General features: G+C 46.4%; 1 pseudogene; it reads right to left on the bottom strand.

The window, feature by feature from the left end:
* Positions 1-11,136: 11,136 nt before the first annotated feature.
* On the bottom strand, positions 11,137-20,371 carry LOC139049201 (uncharacterized; annotated as a pseudogene).
* Positions 20,372-20,620: the final 249 nt, after the last annotated feature.

Here is a 20,620-nt window from a genome sequence, read left to right as displayed (position 1 = left end):
GCACCATAGCAATGAAATATTTTATGCAAAGTCTGAATAACTTCACCTGCCGAGGTTGACGGAATGGCTCCTAGAGCAATAAAGTGAGTCGCAAAACCAATCATGTTCAGTATATACCGTGATGAGTTGCTGGGAGGCATAGTTATGTGGTCGATAGCAATAGTTGAGAATGGAACATCTGAAGTGGGCATTTTGCCAAGAAAACCAACACTTCTTGAGGTTGGACGGTTATATTGCTGGCAGCACTGCCAGGATGACACGCAGCTCTTGACTACCTTTTCCATATCTGGCCACCAGTAGCGGTCTTGCACTTTGTGTAAAGTCCGCGTAACGTCGAAGTGACGTGCACCAACATGAAGTGCCTGGAGAATAGCGGGGTGCAATTACGATGGCGCTACGACAACATAGGTTCCTGAAGGTGTCCGATGGTATAGAACGTTGTCGATCAGGTTGAACTCGGCCGGGGCATCCCCATTAGCAAGGCTTTGAAGAATTGCACTGAATTCAGGGTATTTTTCTTCATGGGTAGCCAGCGCTTGGGTGGAGTTTGTGACTGCACAGGAAAGTCGAGAGAAATAGTCAGCTACAACGCTCAGCCGTCCAGTCAAATGTCTTACAGAGAAGTGAAATTCAACCAAGTCCATGAGCATGGACGTAAATCTGCGAGATGGTTTCACACACTTCGTCAAGCAAGCAACAGTCCAGTTATAAGTAACTAGGACGAACTTGATTCCGATTATATACAGAAGAAATTTCACTGTTATTGCCCAATGTACTGCGGTGCCTTCTCACACGTTACTGTGAAGCTTGCGTTCGTCTAGTGTCTGGGATCGGCTAGCATAGGCAATAACATGTTCTTTGCCATCCTGAAATTGTGACAACACTGCTCCTATGGCTTCACCAGAAGCATCTATAGTTACTGTTGTTGCTGCATCTTGACTGAAATGAGCAAGTAGTGGTGGCTCTGTAAGGGCTGTGCGAATAGTTTGGAAGGCACTTTCGCATTCTGGGGCCCACAGAAATGTGGACGACTTGACAAGGGCTCGAAGAGGGGCTACCACATTAGCGAGGCCCTTGATGAATCGACGGTAAAAGCTGGCTGTCTGTATCCAGGAAAGGACTTCCATTTGGTTTCGGGGAGTTGCGATATGGTACATGACAGCAGCTCTTTCTGGATCCGGGCGATGGCCTTTGCTTGAAATGATGAACCCGCGAAATTTGATGCAAGCGAGACCAAAGGAACATTTCTCAATTGAGGCCTTAAGTCCACTGGTATGCAGCAACTGGAGGGCCTCTTCCATCAAATCTGCAAATTTGGCTAATGACTGCATAGATAAGGATGTCACCGAGATATACTCGTATGACGCATTTATCAGGGCGAGGCTGAAGGTCTTGGAATACCAGTTGCATGGCTCGCTGAAACGTGGACGGCGCATTCTTTAATCCGTATGATATTCGGGTCCACATGTAGGTTCCGTGGTGGGTGATAAATGCGGTTTTATCATAGTCCTGGGGTCTCAGGCTGACTTACCCTAGGCGCACTTAATGTCCATGTGGCGAAGTAGGCGCAGCCAGCGATGTCCTGAATGATGACATCCACCAGTGGTAGGGGGTGCACAACCTTGTTCGTACATTCATTAAGTGGAATTCATTAAGTGGAATATTCGCGCCTACAAGAGCTGTTTGTGTCATACGCGTGCTGTAACTTAATAGATATGCCAACTAGGATTACTCCTACCTCTCAAAGTATTTTAGACCTTTGCATTACAAGCTTTCCGCCTGACGTTGTCAAATCGGGTGTATTGAAGTGCGATTTAAGTGACCATTTGCCAATCTACTGCATTTTACCTCACAAAAGGCCTAATTCAAATAAGCAACCAGTTTTTATCCGCCATTACTCTGAAAAAAATATCAGCAAATTCAAATATCTTCTCTCAAATCAAAGGTGGGACTCCATTTTAATGGAAACAGATGCAAATAAAGCGTACGAGGCTTTTCTTTCCTGCTTTATGGCTGCATACGAGAAGTGTTTTCCCCTCGAGCCATGGGTAAAACGAAAAAAGATAAGGAAGCCTTGGATCACTCATGAACTGCATATGAGAATCAAACAAAAAAACAGGCTGTTTGAAAAATTCCTGAATACCAAGCATGAAAATGACTTTACACTGTTTAAAAAAATTCGAAACAAATTAAATGCAGATATTAGAAAATCAAGATTTGAATACTACATAACAAAGTTCGCAGACATTACGGGTAACTCACGGCTAATGTGGCAAACCGTGAGGGAGGTACTCTCGAAAAATTTCCAGCACAAAAAGGTTCCGTATCAAAACGACGCTATGACTGACAACGAAGTCGCAAATTTATTTAATGACCATTTCATTGCAGTCGGATCATGCGATGGGAATTCAGTTGATTCACCGTGCGAGCAGTTCATTGCATCAAACGCCGCAAACACATTGTTTTTAGCACCCACTGACGAACGTGAAGTGCTAGATATTATTCTGACACTAAAAAATGGCTGTGCTCCAGGAGCAGATGAAATTAAACCGAAACCTCTAAAGGCTGTAGGTGAAATAATCAGTTGTCCGCTCTCTCACATTTGCAACATTATTTTATCTACAGGCGTTTTTCCGCAGAAAATGAAACTGGCCAAAGTGACTGTTGTGCACAAGGGTGGCCCAGCGAACGAACTAACAAATTATAGGCCTATATCAGTACTACCAGTATTTGCAAAGGTAGCCGAACAGGTTATAAACAAAAGATTCGTCCGTTTTCTCACCGCGCAAAATATTATAGCCGATGAGCAATTTGGCTTTAGGAAAGATAGATCAGCCGAAACCGCACTCCTCGGGATAAAGGAAAAAATTCTAAACAACATTGAAGAAAAGGCACACACCCTGGGAATTTTCCTCGACTTCAGAAAGGCATTCGACTGTGTTCAGCACGATGTTCTAATAAGAAAGCTTCCACTTTACGGATTCCGTGGCGTGTCGTTGACCTTAATTGAGAGCTATTTAACGTCAAGAGAGCAATTTACTGTCATAAATGCTGCAGCCTCACATGTAAAAACAATAAAATATGGTGTGCCTCAGGGATCTATTCTCGGACCTGTACTCTTTATTTTATACCTGAATTATATTGTGAATATACCAGGCAGCGAAAACCTAGTGTTGTACGCTGATGACACTAATGTCTTTTTCTCAGGTATTGACCCCTACGCGCTCGAAAGAAAGGCTAACTATTGGTTGACCGGCTTGAGTACATGGTTAAAACTAAACAAGATGCAATTAAATGCTAGTAAGACCAAATACATTCTCTTCAGAGCAAAAGGTGTAAAAGCTCCTGACAACCTAAACTTAAACTTTGAAAACACTCAGCTGAAACAGTGCTCGCAAATTCGTTTTCTAGGTGTTCTGTTTCAAGAAAATCTCTCTTGGAATTCGCATGTTGATCAGCTTCGAAGTGATCTTTGTCGGGCGGTTGGCATTTTAAACAAATTGAGATATCTCCCGGCGTCCATAAAGCGGCAAATATACTATTCATTAATACATTCCCGTTTAAGCTACTGTTCCCTTGTATGGTTAACGACGACACAAACAAATCGAGATTCCCTCTTTGCAATTCAAAAGCGGGCGTTACGAGCTATTGGGAAAATACAGTTATTGCGCAGCTGCTGGCCCTTGTTTAGGTCTTATGGAATACTAGAAATAAGTAAACTGCACACATACAAATTATGTCTGGAAATATTACGCCAGTACAAACTAGACAAAATAACCTTCGAAACCACCTATCACACTAAACTTAGCACATACGAACGTAGGAAACAATGTATGGAAACACCTCGTGTACGCACTAATTACGGTTTTCAGAGGTTAGGATGGCAAATTCCTGACTTAATTAATCAATACCCTATTATTCTGGATACTGTACGCAGCACTCCCTCTATACGTAAATACAAAATGTTAATTAAAGCAATGCTCATAAATGAACCTTAAAGGTGAAAACTGAACGTATACCTATCACTAGTGTGTTTTGTAAATACTGCTATGATGGAATTGTGCTTTGAAGTATGCTGTTTTGTTTTTCCGCCGAAAGCCTGTGTTTTGTAAGGATGTCTTATGCATTGTGTAAAAAATATTGAATGTGTGTTCTATTATGTAATGCTCTTTCTTGATTTTTGTAGCCTGTGGTGCCGCCTGTCATCCGGGTGGCGTGGCCTCGTCAGGCAAAGTATGCCTTTTGCCACGTCACCCTGGACAACCTTTTCGTTGTCTTAAATAAATTCTGAATGAATGAATGAATGAATCCCCACGCGCCAGATGCAGGGAGGATGATATTTTGAGCAAGAAGCTTTTTAAATTGCCTTTCAAGGAATTGCCTCTCTTCTAGCGTATATCTGTAAGGGCCGCGGTTGTACGGCACAGTATTGGGCAGCAAATCAATGCGATGTTGAGTGTCGGTAAAATGACCAATGTCATCTTCATGGCGAGAAAAGACTGCATTGTTCTTGGCCAGTATGTCAGCAATGACAGAGTGCTGTTCAGGGGAGAGCTGGCTGCCTAGGCTGGCTGGTGGAAGTTCGGGGTGGATGGTTACAGGCACCTTAGTACAAACTTGAAGTGCGGCAGTGCTGCTGTCCAGAGGCACTGTCTTCGCCCCCAAAACTTACCAGGGAGGCTCTAATGGCGAAGGTAAGGGTTCTCGTTGCAGACAGTCTTGTGAGGTTGCTTCTGCCGGCGCAAAAAGTTTTGAGCAGGCTAAACTGACGGCATTGGCCATTCGCGGGACCAGACGCTGAGGGGCTAGAAGCGTTACCCCCGTGGCGGGATGTTGTAGCTGAGTGGGCTCTGGTGGCTGGAAGATCAAGCGGGCTCGCGCTGCCAAAAACCAGTTTTCACCCAGAATAAGGGCTAGGACGTTGTTCTCCAAAACTGCTGCCTCAACCACACTAGTGATAGGGCCAATAGTTATCTTAAGGAGGGTGAACCCAACTGGTAGCGCTGTACGACCTCCAATGACGGCAAGAGGCAAACTAGCCCATGGCAAGATCATTGCGGAAGGTAGGATTGCTTTAGAAATCATAGTCACGTTCGAGCCAGAGTCCGGATATGCTTCCTGTTCTCCGACTCCTGCGATGGCCGCCGTCAAAAATGGACATTGATGTTGGGAGCCTTCAATTTTGTCAGGCATACTGTGAAAGGCCCGTGGCTGTTGCGCATCAGGAATGGTTGATGGTGGTGCCCTGTTGCTACGCGAGCGACATGCCGACGCCAAATGCCCTAACTCTTGGCACTTGTAACCGACAGACAGACAGAGAACTTTTATTTTGGTCCTGAGAAGACGATGAGTGTCCCCGTTAGGGGGCAGCGTCTGCGGGCCGCACCCACGACGGAGCCGGGAGGCTGAGACTCTCGGCGATATCGCGGGCTCTCTGGACAGCCCTGAGTTGCTCTTCCTTGGCGGAGCTGGTGACGAGCCGGAGCCAGTCTTCCTCTGAAGAGGGAGACCCTGAGCCCCCGCACAAGTCGGGGCACTGCCAGAGCATATGATTAAGAGTGCATCTGGGATGTCCACAGCGCGGACAGCCCGGGTTGATGCCACCTAGGAACTTTGAGCAAATAAATGGAGACGGATACGTCTCCGTCTGCAGCATCCGCAGGGTGATTGCCTGTGGTCTGTTTAGGTGTGGGTGTGGAAGTGGAAACTTCCGACGCCCTGGTTGATAGTGCCTGCAGACCTCGTTAAAAGTAAGGAGAGGGTCCCTGTGCCATTGCCACCCCCCAGCCTCCGATTGCCCACTTCCGGCGCGGCGGGTGAGATCTCGCGCCTGGGAGTGAGCAAGTTCGTTGGCGTTGGGGACGGCTTCATGAGCATCGCTGCCCATGTGACCGGGGAACCAGATTAAGTGTTTTTTGCCTGTCCAAGATGCTGCAGAGAGAACATGAGCGGCTTCCTTGCATACCGAGCCTTTCATGAATGCTCTAACGGCAGCTCGCGAGTCTGTGAAAATAGTGGAACGGTTCGTGGTGGCCATGGCGATGGCTACAGCCACCTGTTCGGCTTTGTCGGCGTTCACATTTTGATGCGTAGGCGACGTCAGCAGCTCCCCCCGCAGCGATGTAGCCACCGAAACAAAATGATTGGAAGCAGCGTATTGCGCAGCGTCGACGAAGGCGACGGTGTCCTCAATCTTAGCCGCCAGGCTAAGGAGGGCCCTGGCCCTCGCTTTACGTCTACCGTAATTGTGCTGAGGGTGCATATTTCTAGGTATCTGGGATACCGAATACATTTCTCTGACTTTGACGGGGAGCGCGCACTCCCTCTGTTTGGTGATGCACGAACCTTGACCGATATGCGCTAGTAGCTGCCTGCCGGCTTCCGTGGAAGCCAGTCTTGCAACTTGTGACATCTGCTGCGCCTCGACTATCTCTTCAAAGGTGTTGTGGACACCTAGCTCCAACAGCCTTTCAGTACTGGTGCTCTGTGGGAGACCCAGTGCCTTTTTTATGCTCTTGCGAATGATTGTTTCTACTCTAGCTGCGTCCCTTCTGCTCCATTTGTGGGCCAGGGCTATATAGTTAATGTGGCTGATTAGGAAGGCGTGGAAGAGTCGCCTTAGATTATCCTCCGATAGCCCCCCTTTTTTGTTGGCCACCCTCGTGATTAACTTTGTCATGGAATCGGCTTTGGTTGCGATTCGCTCTAATGTGTAGTCATTACTGCCGTCCTCCTCCAGGAACATGCCCAGGATTCTGATTCTGTGTACTACCGGAATGACGGATCCGGTCGCGGTGGTGATAGAGATATCGGGAGGTGTCCCTTTCTTTGCACCGATTGTGGGTCGGTATAGTAGCAGTTCCGATTTCTTAGCCGACAGGCAGAGTCCTGCCTTCGCGAGAAACTCCTGAACGACTGTGATCGCTGTTTGTAATTTCTCTTCGATGTACCCGTCGCTACCCCCCTCGCACCAGACTGTGATGTCGTCGGCGTAGAAGGCGTGACCGATACCCTCAATCTCGGCCAGCTTTTGGGAAAGAGCTCTCATGGATAAGTTGAATAAAAAAGGGGAGAGGACTGCCCCTTGCGGGGTGCCTCTGGGACCGAGACCGAATGTTCTCGAGCCCAGAGCTCCTAGGCAAATAGTGGCTTTTCTATCCTTTAGGAAGGAGCTGACGTACTTGTAGAATTTTTGTCCTAGACCTGCTTCTTTAATCGATTCGAGGATGTGAGAGTGTGTTACCTTGTCGAAGGCCTTTTCTAGGTCGAGTGCCAGGACGGCCCTGGTGTCTCTGGAGGCCTTGTCAATAATCTTATGTTTTAGAAGCAGCATTACGTCCTGTGTGGACATGGATGGTCTGAATCCAATTTGATTAAACGGAAATAGATTTCTTTCCTCTGTGAATTTAGCGGCCCTATTGAGAATGACGTGCTCGGCGACCTTTCCCACACAGGAAGTGAGTGAAATCGGCCGTAGCGAGCCAAGCTCTAAGGGTTTCCCTGGCTTCGGGATGAGGATTACGGTCGCGTTACGCCACTCCAGTGGTACCTCGCCTGTCTCCCAAACCTCGTTGATTTTATTTGTGACGAGCTCGATGGCCCCATCATCCAAATTCTTTAAGAGTTTATTTGTGATCCCATCGGGACCCGGTGCTGATCTGCAATTGAGTTCGTATAATACCTCTCTCACCTCCGCGTACGTGAAGGGGGAGCCCAGAGGGTCCGTTTCGTTCTCGTGCGTCGCAGAGAAATAGTCATTGTTTGAGCCAGGTTCGATACAGAGGTACCTCGAGGCCAACTCGTCCGTAATTTGTTTCTCGGTCATACCAGCGTTTTTTAAGTTGTGGATGAGCCTATCAATAGTGAGCCTCTGATTGGCTTTGGATTGTTTGTCCCCAAGGAGATGCTTGAGGATGTTCCATTTTGCTCCGCTCCTCATTTGCCCGTCGACGGCGTTGCATACTTCGTCCCATTGCTGCCGAGCGAGGGTTTGGCTATGTTCATCTATTTGCTTATTAAGTTCTGCAATCTTTTTGCGTAGGCGTCTATTTAACTTTTGTGTTTTCCATTGTGCCTGTAGCGCGTTTTTGGCTTCTAGCAGGTGTGCTAATCTACTGTCCATGCGCTCTACCTCTTTGTCCGTCTCTATTTCCTTTGTGGAAGCAGCAACGTCTTCTCGGAGGCGGGCGAATAATTCCTCTAACGAGCTGTATTTAGTCTCGTCCTTCTTTCTGATAGCTCTAAAGAGATCCCAATCCGTTACTCTGAATTTTCTGAGAGGTGGTGATGACACTCTTATCGCGAGGCTGCTGATGTAGTGATCACTGCTGAGGTTCTCTTGTAAATTTGTCCATACCGGTTCCTCCGCATTCCTAACCATGGTCAGGTCTGGCGTGGTATCCCTGCTGACTGAGTTGCCAATTCTGGTGGGGTATTTTGGATCGGTGACCAAGGTGAGACCGCAGGCTGCTATCTGTGCCGCGAGGGCCTTGCCCTTGGCCGTATCTTTGATGTAACCCCAATCTTGGTGTTGTGCGTTAAAGTCCCCTGCTATGATAAGCGGATGATCGCCTGCAATTTGACATGCCTTCTGGAAGAGAGCGTTAAACGTCTCCCTTCTGTCGGCTGGCGAGCTGTACACGTTCAGAATGAAAACGGATTGGTTGAGTTTAGCGTTTTGGATGAGCTCGATCATGATGTGTTCGACTTTTAAGTTCGGCCTAACGTCGTGACGTAAATAGGCGAGGCTCTTTGAGACGAGTGTCGCTATTCCTCTTTTGCCCTCCGAAAAGTGCGCTTCTGCATGGTAGTCGCGAAGAGCGATCACATCGGTGAGTGTTTCCTGGAGGAGGATTACTGACGGCCTTTCGTTAGCAGAGCTAAGTAGTTGTTGCAAGACTGCCTTCCTTTTGCGGAAGCTGGCGCAATTCCATTGCCAGATAACTAGATTGCTTGAGTTCGCCATTTTACTTACGTAGTGGGGGCGTACCGAGCAGCGCAAGCTGTCTGTCGGATTCTAAAATTTGGAGCCTCGCTGTGTGCTCGTTCAGTTGGAGCTTGATGGGGCTAATTTCGGAAACTATGTCCGATCTTAGCTGGTCAAGCAGTTGCTTAATCCTCGAGACGTTAAGCGTCTCCTCGTCGTCCATGGGCTCGGGGCTCGCCCTGCGTTTAGCGCCTCTGTTAAGAGAGGCGGCTGCTGCGACAGCTTGGCCGCCGATCGCGCGTTCTCTCTGCTGCATTTCCTGCAATAATGACTTAATTTCAGACAGTTCCGTTTTAAGAGACGCGTTTTCGCGCTCGAGTGATTGAATTTTGCCTAGCGTTTGCTCTTGGAGTTGCCCTTGTTGTGCGGGAGCACGGGTCTCACCTGTTTTAGCTGCCTTTTCCGCCCAGGTGGGTTGTGAGTTGATCCGGACCCGGGATCTGCTCCTGGATCTCGATCTAGAACGTTCCGCGGTGGCGTTCCTGGGAGCGTTCGTAGTTGGCGTTGTGGCTGGAACTGGGGTTCCTCGACCCCCAGCGTTGCTCGTTGCGTTGTTCTTGTTGCCGCGTTTCCTTCCTCTTCTGCGTCGTCTCCTCACGACATAAGGAACTTGATACCTGTTTTTGCAAGTTCGGTCGCCGGTGAGGTGAGCGTCTCCACAAAGCGCGCACTTGGGTTGCACACATTCGTGTCCGTTTGTGGTTTGCAAAGTTCCGCACTTTTCACACACTTTTTCGGTCGGTCTGGGGCAAACGTCGTGCCTGTGACCGACCCGTCCGCAGTTGCGGCAAGTGTCTATTTGCCTCTTGTACAGCGTGCAGCGCACCATGTTGGGGCCGCAGCGCACATAGTTGGGCACTTTCATGCCATTGAACAGTATGATCACGGTAGTCGACTCTTTTATGCGCCTGACTCCGAGCACCATCGGGTTTCTGGGTGTGACAAAAAGGCTTTGCAGTGCAGCTTCGGGCAGATCGGCATCGACGCCTCTGACCACGCCTCTGCAGGTATTACCCGGAGGCGTAATGTATGCCGCGATAGGGTGCCGTTTATCCGCCAAGATAATCTCTCGGACCTGGGAGTATGCAGTGGCGTTCAGTTCGGAGGGTGTGCTTATAACAAAGATATTCTGCATTGCATTCGCACACACGATATCCTCCTCGGCTGCCACCGGGGGCAGCTTGGTCGCCATTAAAATGGCGTTCGTGACTTTGATCTGACTGCATTTTCGCACGTCCAGCCCTCCCCCCGGGCGGACGACAACTCGAAAGTGGGATTTAGGCAGGCGCGGTAGCCTGGAGGCTGCGGCAACCTTTCTTAGCTGGCTGGCTTGTTTGGCGCCAACGCGGGTGCCTTTTTGCGTTGCCTTGCGCGTCTCGTTCTCGACGCAGGTTTTGTCCGCGTTCCGCTTTCTGTGAGCGGTAATCCAGCCGTTGGACTCGGCGTCTTCTTTGGAGATTTGCTCTCCCTGGACCATTGCCTCGTAAGGCATGGCGGAATGTTCTAGAACGCTCTTGGGCGTCGGCTCAGCGAGCGGCCACACCTTCCCGCGCTACGGCGGAGCCGATGTCGTGCCAAGCCAAATTAGGCTTAACCCTTGCTGTCGGAGAAAGGACACACAAAAAAGGTTTCAGTGGACCTACCGTGATAGATGCGCCATCCAATTGCTCCTTGTAACTTCCCGGAGTCGTTGCAGCAGAAATTGTGACGAAAAAGCACATTGGAACAAGTAGGACAACTTCGGTTGGCGGAGCTGATGCGGACACGTCCGCACGTCACGCCGCCATCTAGCGTCCCCACTTGTAACAGGTCGCTTGTGCGATGTCTTGGCCGCTCCGGAATGCTGGGCCCCCATACAGTGCAGAAATGGCTTCGTATCTTCGCTCCTGTTGTTCCTTGAGCAACTCGGAAATGCGCTGTCTTGCCTGTGCTGTTGTAGCTGTTGGCGGTGCTGGTGGCTGGAAGTTATACTGCTGATGTCCTGAATTGCTACTTTGAATTGAACGAGGGGGTGGCTTCTGTGGAAGCACCGGTTGGTTTACGCTTGCCATGTCGTGGGCACGTTGAGTGCTCTTGTCTCGGCTTGTGCACGTGGACACGAAGTCACGCACTGTTAATGGCCTATTGGCCGCGATGGCTGCAATGACTTGTTATTCTTGAAGACCTTGTAGTAGGTAATCAATCTTCTGGGCGTCGGTAAGGGTGACGGGGCAGCTTTCAATCACACGCCGCTTTGCGCAAGCGTACTCTCGTAGGCTCTCGCCAGGGCCCTGTCTGATCTTTATGACGTATTCCTGCCATTCGATGAGGGTCAGCTCCGATGAAAATGTTTCCTTCAGGGCGGCGCTCTATGTTTCCCAGGTTGACTGATGAGTTCCAAAAGCGAGGTGCCAATTATGAGCTGTGCCTTTCAGTTTACTTGCGGCAATGAGACCGGTGGTGGCGTCGTCCCATGCGGCAAGCTGCTGTACCCAGCGGACGTCATTGAGCCAAGCATTAACATTTTGTGCTGGAGACTGATCAAAGCAAGCAATTGATGATGACTGGTCTGGCAGAGTGGTAACTGTAGTCGAGGGGCGTGGCAGCTGTTGAAACAGAAGTGCCAGACTTTCGACCGTCCAGGGATCAAGGGTCAAACCTGAGTTGCCGGTGGTACCTGCTCTCTTCACGCTTGACCATGGCGTAGCCTCGCGATGTTGGTGAATGTTGCCTTCGAGGCGCTGAATGAGCTCTTCCTTAGAGCCGGTGCTCTCTAACTTGCGTCGGGCCAATTCATCGCGGATGGTCGCTTAGCCAAGCTCTTCCCAAATAATTCCTGGCATGATGCACTGCAAAGTTAGGCTGGGCCCTCGGGAGACTAGGCGAGTGAGCGCTAATCCATAGGTTATGCGCGGGATTCAAGTTAGTACCGGGTTAGTTGTGAACATTCATCGCACTCTTCATCTGACTGCCGTGCTTTTCTTCTGATGCAGAGTGAACACAGACAAGCCGTAAAATGGCAGAAGTATCCTCAGGCGTGAGTCTTCGGTGGTGTGAGGGCGCGACTACAATGATGAATGCGGCTGAAGAGGCGTAGTGACCGTCGTTCTGCGCTGCCGTGGCTGAATGGCTTGTCAGAGGTTCGGGGTCGACTACGCCAGATGTGAGGCTTCGCCTGAACTCAGGAAGACTCGCATAGTAGGGTAACGGTTTGTTGCGGGTTAATTCTACGTTTACCACACACTGATCCCTCCAGTGGCAATGGCTTGACTGACTCGCCCATCGCGAGCAAACAGCAAAACAAGCGAGGCTCCCGGAAACGGAAGCAGGACAAGGTAGGTGATGATGTCGGTGCGGCTACTTGCTGCGCAAGTCACACTGCGCCATCTGTAGCAGCCCACACCAACTGGGCCAAGCACCATTACGTCACTACACAACTTACATTGATTAGTTATTTTACTCTAGTTGCAATAGTCCTCTACCGCGCACTAAGGGTAACTTGACACACACTGCTGGAGTCATCAGACTCATCAAGAATAGTTACCCCAATCCTTCGGCAGTGGTCATGTGACCCTTTTTCTTCAGTCTTCTCACTCATGTCGAAAGGTTAACAGACTCCCTCAGCACTAGTATTCTAACTATTTTGACAGGGTTAGGAGACTACTACAACAGAGTGTGCATGACTATTATGTGTGGAGCCGTGTAACCACCTTGTATTAAGCAGAGATATTCTTGGGACTCTCTGCCGAAATATATTTCGGATGTGTCCCACAACGTGTGTCGTATACGTGGTGAGTCAAGGCTCTCCGAAAAGAGCAAGGCATACTCTTTTTTTTTCTCAGTATGCAAACCTACCGCTCCTCTCATAGCCGCTGCTGCACCTCGACAGTCGTTCCCGAATCGACATCGGAACCTTTCTGAGTGGCGAACACCGGATGACACGCCAATTTGCTTTGGTTGCTCCCGGGTCGGTCACATCGGCCACTTCCCACATCGCCATATATTGATCGCCGCTTCGACTGAGACCCTCGACCTCTATCGCCCCTCTCTGAGCCATACCATGCTGGCCTTCCACCTCGGGGAAGTACCACTAGCCGCTCGCCCTCGCCGCAATGCCGTCAATACCGTTCACCCACACTTCGACGTCCCTCGTCCCCATCCTACGCATGCCGCTTCTATAGAAACTAAGCAATGCAGCTCGCAGAGGTGAGCCTGCATTGACTACTCAGGCTGCAAAACCTCTGCTGACCCCTGGTGCTCGACCGAACCTTGTTGCAATTTTTGTTGATGATGTACCCGTTCAAGCCTTCATCGATACTGGCACTCAGGTGCCGGTTATGCGATCAGATCTTCGAAGCCGTCTCTGCAAAGTGCTCACACCTGCCGAGTCGCCTGTCTTCCGAGTAGCTACTGGCAGTACAACATCTGTGATGGGAATGTGCGCCGCGCGTGTTGCCATTGCTGGCCCTGCAGTGTTAGTCCTATTCACTGTTCTGGCCGAGTGTCCCCACGAAGCGATTCTTGGAATCGACTTTCTGACTGCCCATTCAGTACCTATTGACTATGCAACGGGCACCATTCGCCTCGAACTGTCCCATTACTTTGCCGACCCGACCTACGACCACAAGTCCTGACTTCGTTCTACTGTAATTTGTTCGACTGCAACATGGTGCTGCGACTGACGTCCTCATGTCTCCTTCTCCAGCACTTCGAAATGGTACTTACGTGGTGTCCCCACATGGCGACGTTCACCTGGCCCGTCAAATAGCACTACCAAGTTCAATTGTAACTCTTCTCAACATTCGAATGACGAATGACAGTCTCTTCAATGTTATAAAAAAAGATTACTTATTAGACTAACTATTATTGCCTCGGTCAATACAACGATGAGAAGAATAGACCGGTCATAGTCAAGTTCGCCTTTTTTAAGGATAAGCAGCGCGTAATAGAAAAAGGCCACAAGTTCAAGAACACTGATTATGCTGTTCGTGAGGATTTTTCTTTGCAAACCCGTATCGCTCGGCGCAAACTGATTGACTTCGCAAAAACCAAAAACGCGCAATTTAAGCTAACCCTCGATAAACTAAGAATCGATAACAATGTGTACACATACGATGAAGCGTCTGCCGCTGTTATCCCCCTACCCAGATAGCAAAGACCTAGGCTGGGAACACGTGTCTTTAAGAAAAAACCCAATTCAATACACGAGCCTATCGTGCCCTCGCACCTATCTATATCATTAACTAACATTCGTAGCATTCTTCCTAAACGCAATCAAGTTTCGTCATACTTAGACGACTGCGAATGTGATGTATTAGCACTTACGGAAACTTGGCTCAGCTCTGAAATTACGGATGGCGAAGTTCTACCCGGTTCTAATGTTTACACTATCTATCACAGAGATAGGGACGACAGAAGAGGTGGTGGGGTATTGCTCGCCATAAAAAAACATATCCCGTCATTTCTTGTGCCGATGTCATCCAGTCTCGAAATTCTGTGGGTCAGCGTAACATTTCCCCAATCGAATACAATTTATGGTGTATGCTACAGACCACCCGATAGCTCCTACAATTTTCTTTCCGAATTACACGATAACATTACGTCTATTCGATCCAAATATAACAAAGCTGATATTGTTCTTCTTGGTGACTTTAACTTTCCAGACATTGACTGGCAAAACTTGCGAGGCCAATCACGTGCATCTTTTGAGTTCGTTCAACTAACACTTGTTTTTTCACTTGTGCAATTAATAAACCAGCCTACTCGTATCAATAATATTTTAGATCTTGTTCTATCATCCGCGCCCGAGAGGGTTAACGCTATCACTTTTACGGATGGGTTCAGTGACCACCGGTTGTTACAATTCACAGTTCATACACCTTCACGCTCACGTCACCTGAAAACTAAACAAGTATTTGATTACAAAAGAGCAAACGTCAGCGCTCTAAACAATGGTATGGAAAGCTTCACGTCCTCATTCTTAGCAACTTTTTCTGAGGGGACAGTGAACGAGAATTGGTGCCTGTACAAAGAAAAGTTAATGGAATTAGCACATGCGCATATACCAAAGGTTTCATTTCGCGTTAACTCATCGAAACCATGGTTCACTAAAGCTCTTCTTACTCTATAGAATAAAAAGAAGCGTCTTTACAGGATGGCCAAACGTGTTGAGACACCTGCGTCTTGGAGCAAACACAAGTCTTGTGATGCAGCCTACTGAAATGCCCTGCGTCAAGCCAAGCAAAAGTATTTCTCTTGCGATCTGCAATCACTACTTCAAAACAACCCCAAAAAATTTTGGAAAACGATCTCTCCCGTTAAAGATTCCGACATTTCACAGCTACTTGATAGCTATGGCTTACCGATTGCACGAGAGCTTTCAGCATCTATCTTTAACAATTACTTCACGTCCGTATTTACAGAGGAAGACCATTCAAATATGGCAACACCCATCGAACTCGATTGTACATACATGGCCCCCATCAACTTAACAACCACTGGTGTTGCTGAGCAGATCGACAACCTCAAGATGTCAACTTCTTCCGGCATGGACGGTATAAATTCAAAAATCTTAAAATATACTGTAGTTTCCTCTAGCACAGTCCTTTCCTGCTTGTTTCAACAGTCCCTCTCAACAGGGGAAGTTCCGTATGACTGGAAGGTCGCTAAAGTTATACCTTTCTTTAAATCTGGCGATAAAAGCGCTGTTAACAATTACCGCCCAATATCACTAACAAGCGTTCCGGTAAGTTACTAGAACACATAATCTTTTCAAACGTAGCAAATCACTTGGAAACTAACAAGTTCTTCTTTAAACATCAGCATGGATTTAGAAAAGGACTATCATGTGAAACGCAACTATTCGAATTGACTACAGATATTTTCCTAAACATGGATAAAGGCATACAAACAGATTCCATCTTCATAGACTTCGCTAAGGCTTTCGATTGTGTTGCTCATTGCCGTCTCATAGCTAAACTCTCATGCTTAAATATCGATTCCCTAACAGTATCTTGGATAAGAAATTTCTTGTCATTCCGTAAGCAATTCACCGTCGTCGATAACTTCATTTCCAGTATCAGCGATGTAACATCTGGTGTCCCACAAGGAAGCGTACTCGGACCATTACTTTTTCTGATCTATATTAACGACCTGCCATCCGAAATAACGTCATCCATTCGCTTATTCGCAGACGATTGTGTGATCTATCGTGAAATCTGCTCAACTTCCGATCACGTCGCTCTCCAACGAGACCTTGACCGTATTACTAACTGGTGCTCTTCTTGGCAAATGACTCTAAACACTGATAAATGCAAACTAATAACATTCACCCGCAAAAAGACATTTTCCGCTTTCGATTACTCACTTGATAACAACCCCGTCACACGCACCAACTCATACAAGTACCTCGGCATTCTCCTTACACCTAACCTGTCATGGTCTGCGCACATCGAAAAAATAACTGCTAAAGCTTTACGTACGCTCGGCTATCTTAAACGCAACCTTCGTGATGCTCCTGTCCTCACCAGACAAATCGCTTATCAGACTTTTGTAAGGTCACAACTGGAATTCGCAGCCCCTATCTCACCTCGCCAAGCTTACCTAATCGCATCTCTCGAATCGATCCAAAACCGCGCCGCCCGCTTCATTGTCAGAGACTGTCACCGCGACTCTAGCGTGACTAGCATTAAGTCATCTTTATCTCTCTCATCTTTTGAATCACGAAGAACCATAGCATTGCTTTGTCTATTTCACAAGATAATCCATAGCACGCACCCGTCCACTCTGCCGCTCACTCGTCCATCTCGTACATCTCGGCATTTACATAATCATCTCAGTTTCCAGCGTATCTTTGGCCGAACAAATGCTTTCAATTCTTCCGCATTACCACGTGCCATTCAACATTGGAATAACCTACCAAATGACATAGTTGACATTCTTGACCCAGTATCCTTCAAAGCACGCTTATGCATTTTATTTCCATAATTCATCACAACTAAACCATACTGCGCACCTAAGCAAATACTTGTAGCGAAGTTGTATAAGTTTTTCTTTTTGTTTTGTTTGAATGTTTGTTTTGAATTGCTTTAACACTATTACAGACTTGTTCTTTCACCTTCACCTCCTACCATTTGTACAATCTCTTGGTACTTTTTTTGTTACTTCACACAGTCGTTTGTTTCATTTATCCCGTTATTTACATTGTTAGATATTTGTTCTTTCATGTTTACTCGCTAACAATGTATAATTTCTGTTTACTCCTGTTTTTGGTAATTCCCTGTATCCTCCCCTCACGCAATACTCCTTCGGGAGCCTGTGAGGTAAATGAATAAATAATGTAGAAAGATGTCGCAGGCAAGGAAAGAAAAAAGAAAAAGCACGCCCCGTGATCTTAAGGTTCTTGGACTATCGCGATAAATGTTCAGTGCTGAAATAGGGCAAAAAGCTTAAAGGGACAACACTTTCTATAACAGATGACTTTTATTTGAAAGTTAGGGGGATAAGAAAAAAATATGGCAAAGCTCAAAAGAAGAACGTGAGGGGGGCACCAACGCAAAGCAGTTTTTGATACTTGCGGCAAAGATGGTGAAATGTTTGTGTGGGATATGGAAAAGGACAAACTCTGTAAGCTAAAAAGAGGGAGAAAATGACCTGCTAACCTTTGGCAATCACCATTCACCCTTAACTGCCGCAGCGTTGTCAAAAAATAGAACAGCTTTAAAGCATCCTTTGCTGGCTTGACCCGGATGTTGCCGTATTGACGGAAACCTGGTTAAATGGTGATACATATGGTAGCGAATTCGTCCCCATAAACTACAGACTAATGCGAAAAGACCGTGATAGAAGAGGAGGAGGCGTAGCTATCTTCTTTAGACATTCCCTTCAAATTTGAAGGATGCCGGACACATCGGGAGTATAAAGCGTCATCTGCAACTTTTCTGTTAACAACGCCAAAAACATTGGGTGCCGTATACAGGCCCCCAATTCGCTTGTTGCAAACTTGGAATTCTTAAGAGAATATATGTGCACCCACATAAAACAAGCAGAGAAACTAATCTTAACCTGCGATTTACCTTCCGAAATGTTAACTGGAGCACATTTACGTCTCAATGCACAACAAATATTCATTGTGAAATGAATGATATTGCTTTTATTTTGGCTTATTACAGGCAGTTAAGGATTTTACTAAGACTCACAAAGATTCAAATGCTGTTCTCGATCTATTTTTTGTAAGTGGAAATATACAACATGATGTCTCATGTATGGTCACAGACGGCATTTCAGATCATCAAGCAGCCGTATTGTTTTGCAATGGTGCCCCTCGCTGTAAAAATGACAGGATTCAGTATTACCCGAACTTTTCTCGTGCAGATGATGCGTCTGCAACTGATACACTAGCATTTTATCTGGACAACTTTAAAAAAAAACACTGCCAGCATGAATGATCTGTGGCTTTTATTTAAAGGCATTGTATTCAACTGTATTGAACAGTTTGTTCCAAAGATTGCGAGAATGGCTACGCGTCGGAATTCATGGATTTCCAGGGAGACGTTGCGCCAGCAATGCGGGATTAAATCGCTTAAAAATGCCGCAAAATTGAAAGCTAGTTCGAATTCTGAAAGGGTGATTGAGGAAGCGTGAAATAAATTAAAACAAATTACCTTAAATGACAAAGAAAATTACTTTAATGTACAGCTTCCTAGTTTTATGAAAATCCAGGTAGATTCTGGAGGACGATGAGTCATTCTTCTTCCTGGTCCGATATGTTTATAATAGACGGTAAGAGTCTACAGGATGACCAGGTTGTATGTTCTGCTTTTAATAAGCATTTCAGTAGTGTATTCAAGTCAAAACGAATGACGGTTGTCTGCCTTCTTTTTACATGGATTTGCCTTCCATTCCCGATATTGTTATTACTGAGAATGGTATACGTCAGTTACTGTTAAAAATTGATGAAGAAAAATAACCTGGTCCAGATGGCATACCAAATGCTTTCTTAAAACCTTATGCCAAGTGCTGTGCGAAATACTTGGAAATCTTGTTCAGTAAATCGCTTCAGGATGGCATGCTTCCTGATGACTGGAAAGCAGAAATAATCAAATCCTTCCAGAAGCAGGGAAACAAAAATTGCATAAAACACTCTCGACCAATTTCCCTGACTTCGACAACATGCAAAATTTTTGAACACCTAATCTATAAGTATGTAACCGGTTTCCTTGATGAGCATTGCGTTTTGACAAAGGCTTAACATGAATTTAGGTAGGGATTTTCCACAAACGCTCAATTAGTCGAAACAATTCCCGATCTTGCAAACACAATAAATCACAGAAAACAAACCGACGCTATATTCATGAATTTCAATAAAGCATTCGACAAAGTAGCCCAGAGCATACTGCTTTGCAAATTATGTTTTACACTTAGAAACGATGAGCTAATAAAATGTATACAAGCGTACCTAACCAAGCATTTTCAATTCGTCAAGATAAACGAGACTTCATCCAAAACATTACCTGTTGTAAGGTGTTCCTGTTCCCCAGGGATCCGTGCTGGGTCCTCTTTTATTCTTGCTTTATACAAATGACATTGGCAATATTCTATCAGTAAAATTAAACTTTACGCGGATGACTGTATGCTACATGACGAAATTAGCTCACCCCAAGAAAAACCAGGCTAAATAGTGACTTTGGCAAAATAGTTGCATGGCGCCATCAATGGCTAATGACTATTAGAGATCACAATCTTTATGGCTGTAACACTAAGGAAAAAGCCTCTTCTCTTCCACTATTTTATCCAGAACACCTCTATCTCCGAGGTATCTCACTCTGAATATCTCTGTATACACATATCGCACAGTCTATCCTGGTCAAAACATACTGACACTGTAACGGCTAATTGCCTTCGCAAATTGTTCACCCTCACACGGTCGCTAAAATTTGCCACACCAGCTGTCCGCCTCATGGCATATAATACAACAGCTAGTCCTACTTTAGAATATCTAATAATCATTTGGGAGCCCTACACAAAAACAAATATTGAAAAAATTAGAACGAATTCCAAAGAAAGCTCTCCAGTTTATCTACACTTCTTACAGTCCAACTTCTATAACATATCTCCTTAAACGTAGTGGCTTTTCTTTGATTACAGATCAAAATCGTGTTTCCCGATTGAAATTATTTTTTTTTCAGCTAAATGGCCGCTACCATATTGATACCATGCACATCTGAAAACCTTTAACTGGTTATGCTACTCATCATAAAAACTCCCTAGCGGTAACCCCGTTAACACCGCACAACAACTGCTTCAAATAGTCTTATTTTACAATAACAACAGTTGATTGGAACAAACTTCCTTATGAAGTCGTTACGCAAAATTTTTTATCCCGTTTTCAGGCTCACCTGCATTCATGACTCAACCACACATAGTTTATTTGCCCCATTTTCATGCTTTATGTCCATTTGCATGTTGAATTCAAGCGTCGGCATGATTGCTTGAACTGTATAGTTGTAGGATGTACTTGTATGTTCCCATCCTGCTAAGAGATTGTAAAAGATCGCAGTATCTATAAATAAAATGAACATCAAGCGTGGCTTCCTCTTCTGAACATTGGTTCGTGTCTGCAAGCGCTTCCTGAGGGTGCCTCTCCCGCAGTGCTGT

This window comes from Dermacentor albipictus, chromosome 8, assembly GCF_038994185.2.
Source record: "Dermacentor albipictus isolate Rhodes 1998 colony chromosome 8, USDA_Dalb.pri_finalv2, whole genome shotgun sequence".
In the NCBI taxonomy this organism is placed as follows: domain Eukaryota; kingdom Metazoa; phylum Arthropoda; class Arachnida; order Ixodida; family Ixodidae; genus Dermacentor; species Dermacentor albipictus.
This window is presented reverse-complemented; position numbering and strand designations above follow the sequence as displayed.